General features: G+C 35.0%; 1 non-coding gene across 1 annotated transcript; it reads right to left on the bottom strand.

Moving 5' to 3' along the window:
- Positions 1-5,772: 5,772 nt before the first annotated feature.
- On the bottom strand, positions 5,773-5,968 carry LOC112209154 (U2 spliceosomal RNA). Its single transcript, XR_002943814.1, has one exon. It is a non-coding gene; the product is annotated as a U2 spliceosomal RNA (small nuclear RNA).
- Positions 5,969-7,413: the final 1,445 nt, after the last annotated feature.

Below are 7,413 nucleotides of genomic sequence, written 5' to 3'. Positions count from 1 at the left end.
ATTTTATAATCAATTACAGCACACAAGCTTAACTTACTTAAAAAGATCATAGTTATATAACAGTTCTTTCTTTTCCTACCAATTTCTCTCAAAACACACATCCTTTATCCTCTTAACACAAGAACAAGCAAGCTTATTTTCCTGATTTGAAACTCCAAAGCACATTTTATTATTTCAGCTGCTCACCTGTTTTCAATTCCTCAAGAGTTTCACCATATAAACAAGTCACTACTTAGCCAGCTCTTTTTATTCAAATGCAATATTAACATTGTACTCTACAAACTAAAAATCCTGACTCGGAAAATATAGGGACCATCAATAGTGGGTTGATATATTCTAATTTCCAAAAGAAGAACACTAACATTAAAGAAGTCATGTGCCCTGCAAAACTTTTCTTTAAAAATTAAGGATAAATAATGGTATCCCGATATAAAAGAGGAACTTTGTCACTAGCAAGCCATCCCTACAAGAAATACTAAATAAATAAATTTCCTGAGGATAAAATGTTGAAATAACAAGAAACTGATCAGTAACTTGAATCTATATGAAGAAATGAAGAGCACCAGTAAGGATAACTACACAGATAAACATACAAGACAACATAATGGATGTTTTGGGTACAACTTATTTATCCTACTTGATTTAAGAGACAATTGAATAAAGCAGCAAATATTAGTTTGTGTTCTTGGGCATGTGCTATGGCTTGGATATGGTTTATTTGTCCAGACCAAAAGTCATGTTGAAAATTTGATTCCCAACATGGTGGTGCTGGCAGGTGGGGCCTACAGGAAGGTATTTGGGTCATAGGTATGTATCCCTTAGGAATGGCTATGTGCTGTTCTCCAGGTAGTGAGTGACTTCTTGCTCTCATGAGACTGCAGTTGTTCTCACAGGAATGGATTAATTCCTGAGAGAGTGGATTGTTATAAAGCCTGAGGACACCCCTCAGGTTTTCCCTCTTTGCATGTTTTCAGTTCCCCTTTGACCTTCCCAGCCATGTTTTTTTGCAACATGAAAGCCCTGGCCAGAAACCCTTGAACTTCTCGACCTGTAGAACTGTGAGCTAAATAAACTTTTTTTCCTTATAATTTATCCAGTCTCAGATTTTTTATCTAGCAACACAAAATAGACTAAGAGAGAATGGAAAGTATAAAGGTGTAATTTGTAGGACTATATCAGCAAAAAGGAGGAGAGAGAAAATAATGTTATATGTAAGGGCAAATTTCTTGAATACTATTGAAATTAATTTGCTATTAATCCAAACTAGATCATTATAAATTCAGCCGCAAATTATAATCCTGGGAGAAACTACTAGAAACTGTCAATTATGGGTGTGTGTGTGTGTGTGTATGATAAATATAATTGGCAATGGAATTAGAATGGCACACTAGAGAATATCTATAACAAAAGTGGGAAGTTAGGGAGAACAGACGGAAAAAAACAACTTATTACATACAGAAAACAAATAGCAAAAGGCGTGATGGTCAGAGGTACAAAATCATACTGATTAATATCAAGTGTTTAATAGATTGGTTTAAAGATCAGGTAACTTAAAAGAGGCAGTTGAAAAACTGGTAACAAGAAGATCTGAAAAAAACATAGGTGGATAGACCTCTTCAAGTTTCTATAGACTATGAAGATATTTTTGTCCCATTTCAGTTCTTCAAAAAAATCAACATATGCCAAGAAAGATTTTAATTATCATAATGACAAGAATAAAAAAACAAAAAGTCTACAGTAAAAACACAAATAAACCAATTTGAAAAATGGTCAAAGGAATAAATAGTCATTTCTCCAAAGAAGATATGCAGATGACCAATAAGCATATAAAAATATGTTCAATAGCATTAGTAACTAGAGAAATGTAAATCATACCACAAAAGATTCAACTTCACAAACCACTTGGTGAATATAATAAAAAAACAGACATGAATAAGTGTTGGCAAAGATGCTGAGAAATTGGGATACTCATACATTGATGGTGGGAATGTAAAATGGTACAGTCAATTTAGAAAACATTTTGACAATTTCTGAAAAACTTAATCATTGATCCAGTTGCAATATGACCCAGTAATTGTGGTATGAGATTTATATTCCAGTGAACTAAATGAGTATTATACACACAATAACTTATACACAAATGTTCATTACATTATTCATAAAATCTAAAAAGTGGGAAAAAATCAAATGTCCATCAACTAATGAATAGCTAAGCAAAATGAGGTATCTATATAATTAAATATCACTAAGCCATGAAAATGAATATGATACTGATACATGCTACAATATCAATGAACCTTGAAACTATTATGCTAAATAAAAGCATCTAGAGACAAAGTTAATATATTGCATGATGCAGTTTATATGAAGTGTTCAGATAAGCAAATCCCTAAAGATAGAATGTTAATATTCGCTCCCAGCATCCAGTGGGACATAAGGAAGATGAAGGATTGGGGAGCGAGTGCTAACTGGGATGGGATTTTTTGGGGGGAGGGGATGAAAAAGCTTTGAAATTAGTGGTAATATCTGGACAACTTTGTGAACACACTAAAGATTATTGAATTGTACACATTAAAATGGTGACTTAAGTGACTTATGTATATTTTCTCAATTAAAATATTGAAACATAAGGTTTTGTTTATAATCCTAAAGTCAAATTTGGCTACAAAACACCCCCTTTATATTTATGTAACAGCCAATTAATTCATCTTGGGTTAAAGATCATACATAAGAACTCCATATCACATTTCCTTGCTAGAATTACAGAATTCTACCTGGAGAGCAAGATTATATAATAAGCGTACTTATATTCATATATCTGATTTCTGCTTTATTTACAAGTGAATGTACTTTTAAGGTAGTATATTAACAAAGTAATAATTACGCAGTTTTTCATTTTTGACTGATTTGAAGAGTGTCCAAAGCAGTTTATTAAGAAAAAAAATCTGGTGTTCATTTAATGAATGCATAAAATTTATAAAGAAAATACTATTCTAAAGCTTATAATTAAAATATTCCTCCATGCTGATAATATTTCCCAGCTCAGTCACTATTGAATTATTTCTTCAGGTATCTTCTATCATATTTTTGAAATTTTTCTACCATTTCTTGATTTCATAAATTAAAATTATTGAACCATTTTCAATGATGTATAATGATATTTTAGGTTTCATTTCTTTATGCCCAGGCTCACACATACCTTCTTTCCCCCCACATGCTCAAATGTGATTATACTTCACGTATTGTTAAGTTTATATCATTTTTATATAATTATGATTATGTTCTTATTGTTCACAGAAGCCACATACTCTTGTATGATTTCATTTCCATCTTTTCTTAATAGTTTTCAGACCTAATGACTGCCTTGCTTTCATTTGCCTACTTTTTTTTTTTTTTTTCTCTGAGACAAAGTCTTGCTCTTGTCACCAGGCTGGAGTGCAGCGGCGCCATCTCAGCTCACTGCAACCCTCGCCTCCCGGGTTTGAGTGATTCTCCTCCCTCAGCCTCTCAGTAGCTGGGATTACAGGCGTGTGCCACCATGCCTGGCCTTGCCTAAGTTTCTCAGTACCCATTTTTTCCTAAATTTTTCAACAGAATTCTCAATCTCTTCTCAATGTTAAGTGCATCATGGAATCTATCATTCCATATTTGATCACGTGGCTATTCCTCTATGAGTCCTCTGTCCTTTGGCTCCTATACATACGGCTAGAAAACTGCCAGCTGCAGAGCTGGCATCCTCACTCACACTTTAACATCATTCTGGAAAATTATTTAGCCTTTATCTTGTATTTAGTCCTTTTTGTGCCTTGTTAATTTATTTCTTTTTTTATGTGAAATGTGTTCTGCGTTAGCTTTCTGAGAAAGGACACGTGGAAATTAAATATTTCGCACCTCTGGGAGTGTTTGCAATCTTTCTGATTTCTGTTTGTTAATTTATTAGACTATGAATTCATCAGGACTTCTTAATACAGTGTCACAAACTGACTAGCTTGAACAGCAGAAATTGATTGCCACACAGTTTTGGAGCTAGAAGTCCAAGATCATTGTGTCTGGGGGGCTGGCTTGTTCCACTTGAGGTGTCTTAGAGGCTGTAAGGAAGAAACTCCTTCATGCCTCTCGCCTAGCTTCCAGTGGTATGCTGATCTTCTTTGGTATTTCTTGGCTTATAGAATCATCTCTTAGCTCTCTGCCTTAATATCTTTATGGTGTTCTCTCTATATGTGTGTCTATGTCCAAGTCTCCCTTTTTCATAAGTGCATGATATTGGAGTAGAGGCCCATCCTATTTCACTATGTTCTCACCTAACTAATTTAGTGGCCAAGACTCTTGAGTCCCTGGAGGTTCACTGAAAGACACTGACATGAAGCAGATTGATTAATATGAGAAAAGACATACAAATTTAAATAACATTATATATATAGTAGCCTTAAAAATAAAGACCTGAAGATGCAGAAGAAATTGTCCATTTTTATGCTGTGTTCAACAAAGTTTGGACAGCCATGTAGAAATATGATTAGATAAAAAGGATATTATCTAATGTTAATAGATAGGTTAATTGATTAATAAATTTAGTGGGGAAACCCAGTAAAACCTGTCTGTCTAGATTTTTCTTGACCTGTCTGAGCATGCATTTCTTTTTTCTGGGTATGGGGCAGGGCCTCTCTCATAGTCAAACCAGGTAGGTCAGATAATTTCTTTATGGCCAGTTTTTACACAGACTACTTATAGGTTTTATGACTGGCTTTTGGGAAAAGAGGTTCTGGTTTCTATGACCCACCTTGGAGAGAGAGATTCTAGTTTCTGTGGCTACTCTTGGGGTAGAATGGAAATGAGAGACAGGAGGACAAGGGAAGGTTATAGAAAAAGAATTGCTTCTGTGGCTGTTGCTGATGCCTTCTTTTTGGGGTATTGTTTTCTGATCTCCAATGCTAATTATGTGCACATTGACCTTATTTCCAAAAAAGATTATGTCATGAGGCACTGGGAGTTAGGACTAAGGACTTCAACATACACATTTTGGGGAAGATTCACTTCAACCCATAAAATGGACTATACAGTTTTTGTTTATAAATTATTTTACTTCAGGTAATTAAAGTCACTTTGGCATCATAGACTATATTTTAGCATTGTTGAATGTTTTAATGCTACTTGGGTCCCGGGAACTTGTATATGTGTAACATATTTCCCTCACCTTTTCTTTTTTCTTTCTTTTTTTTTTTTGATTTTTCTTTAATTCCTTAGGTATTCTGAAATTTTTGAATGGCATGCTCACTTCATTATTGTGTTACTGAAGTCTCTAAATCAGCCCATTCAATTGGCATATCACTTGTGGTTCAAGAAGGGAAAGAGAACCTGTATGAAAGAGATACGTGTGTATGCACATGCATATTTATATGCTTACATAGACATATAAAGAAATTTCTATGATTCAAGGGCCTGGATAAGTTAAGTTCACAATCCGTAGGAAAGATGAGCTCATCTACTGAAGGAATTATTTCTCTCTCTTGCTAATTCAATCAGGCCCACCCAGATAACCAAAAATACTGTAATCTTTCTTACTTAATGTCAACCAATTAGGGGTTTTACTTGCATCTCCGAAATACTGTCACAGCATATCTAAATTAGAGTTTTATTGAATAGTTTGGACTGACTGTGCCCAAGTCAATCTGAATATCACACATACCATCAAAATCAATAAATAAAATTATCTTCATTTTCAGGAATTTTCTAGAAATATTTACACTATACTTTTCTCCACAATCTTTCTTTTCTTTTCTTTTCTTTTTTTGGAAGTACTGCAATATCAAGTCAATGTGTGGAGGCATGGAGCAAGTGGGGCAACTTTCTAGTCCATCTCCTAGTTCCAAAAGTCCATTTAATATGTTGTCTCAGATAAGGGATATATCACATATTAAACTGACAAGAACAGATACTGCAGTTGCTCTTAGCCAAAAGACCAAGAAGTGATCTTCAACATTTCTTTATTTTATTTCTTCTCTTTTGGAAACATTATGAGACACCTGTTGAATACTTGGCTTGATCTCTCCTTTAAAAATTTTTTGTTTTCCTATTTTTTGTATTTTGACTTTTTGTTATATTTTCTATTATATTACATAAATTTAATCTTTTAGTAATTGAAGAAACATTCTATTTTATTTATAATTCACCATATTTTAATTACTTGATTTCTAAATTCTGTTTTCATATATGTCCACTTGTGGATCTTTGGGTGCAAAAGGTTATCTAATTACTCTGAGGACATGATGGTTAACACTAAGTGTCAACTTGATTGGATTGGAGGATGCAAAGTATTGTTCCTGGGTGTATCTGTGAGGGCATTGCCAATGGAGTTTAACATTTGAGTCAGTGGGCTGGGAAAGGCAGACTCACTTTTAATCTGGGTGGGCCCAATCTAATCAGCTGCCAGTATGGCCAGAATAAAAAGCAGAGTGAAGTATGTGAAAAGATGAGCCTGGCTTAGCCTCCCAGCCTACATCTTTCTCCCATGCTGAATGCTTCCTGCCCTTGTACATCAGACTGCAAGTTCTTCAGCTTTGGGACTTGGACAGGTTTCTTTGCTCCTCAGATTGCAGACATCTGATTGTGGGACCTTGTGATTATGTGAGTTAATACTACTTAATAAACTTGCCTTTATATATACCTCTATCTTATTAGTTCTATCTCTCTAGAGTACCCTGACTAATACAGATTTTGGTACCAGGAGTGGTGCTAGAGGAAAACAATGTTAAGGATAAAGTCCTTTCATTTGTTTTGAGTTTTCTGGAGTTGGCTGCCTAATATGATTAGACCCCAAAATGCTAAGGAATCTACTTCTAATAGTATGGAGAGCACTGATTGTCCTTGGTGTGAAGTGTTTAGAGAGAGTTATGCAAAATAAATGCATTTGACACTCTTGATTCACCACTCATGAGAAGCAAGGAGTTTTGTGACTCTGTACATAATACCTTTGATAATATGCGGAGAACCAAGGACCATAATGAAGCTGGTTGGTTGCTCCTAAGTTCACTGGACAAAGTGATGAAAGAAAATTATGAACTCAGTGATTCTAACTCCCTGCTTCAGAAGCAGAAATAGAGCCTGAAATCTTCTAATCTAATCTACTAAGATTTCCCTGAGTGACAGTCTTATCTCCTATAGAGAAAGAGCTGAAATTGTGGAAAAACAGACACAAGCTCTTATCATGAGAGTGGCTGACATGCAGCAAAAGGTGCATGCACAGCCTCACCAGGTGTCTGCTATTAAAGTGAGGGCATTGATTGGAAAATAATCGGACCCTGCAACTTGGAATGGGGATGTGCGGGAGGACCCTGATGAATCTGGAGACACTCAGCTTGTAATCTCTGATGAGACTTTTTTTGCCAGAAGAAACAGCTTCCACATCCCCAATAGTGG

Source organism: Pan troglodytes, chromosome 3 (assembly GCF_028858775.2).
Source record: "Pan troglodytes isolate AG18354 chromosome 3, NHGRI_mPanTro3-v2.0_pri, whole genome shotgun sequence".
Lineage (NCBI taxonomy): Eukaryota > Metazoa > Chordata > Mammalia > Primates > Hominidae > Pan > Pan troglodytes.
This window is presented reverse-complemented; position numbering and strand designations above follow the sequence as displayed.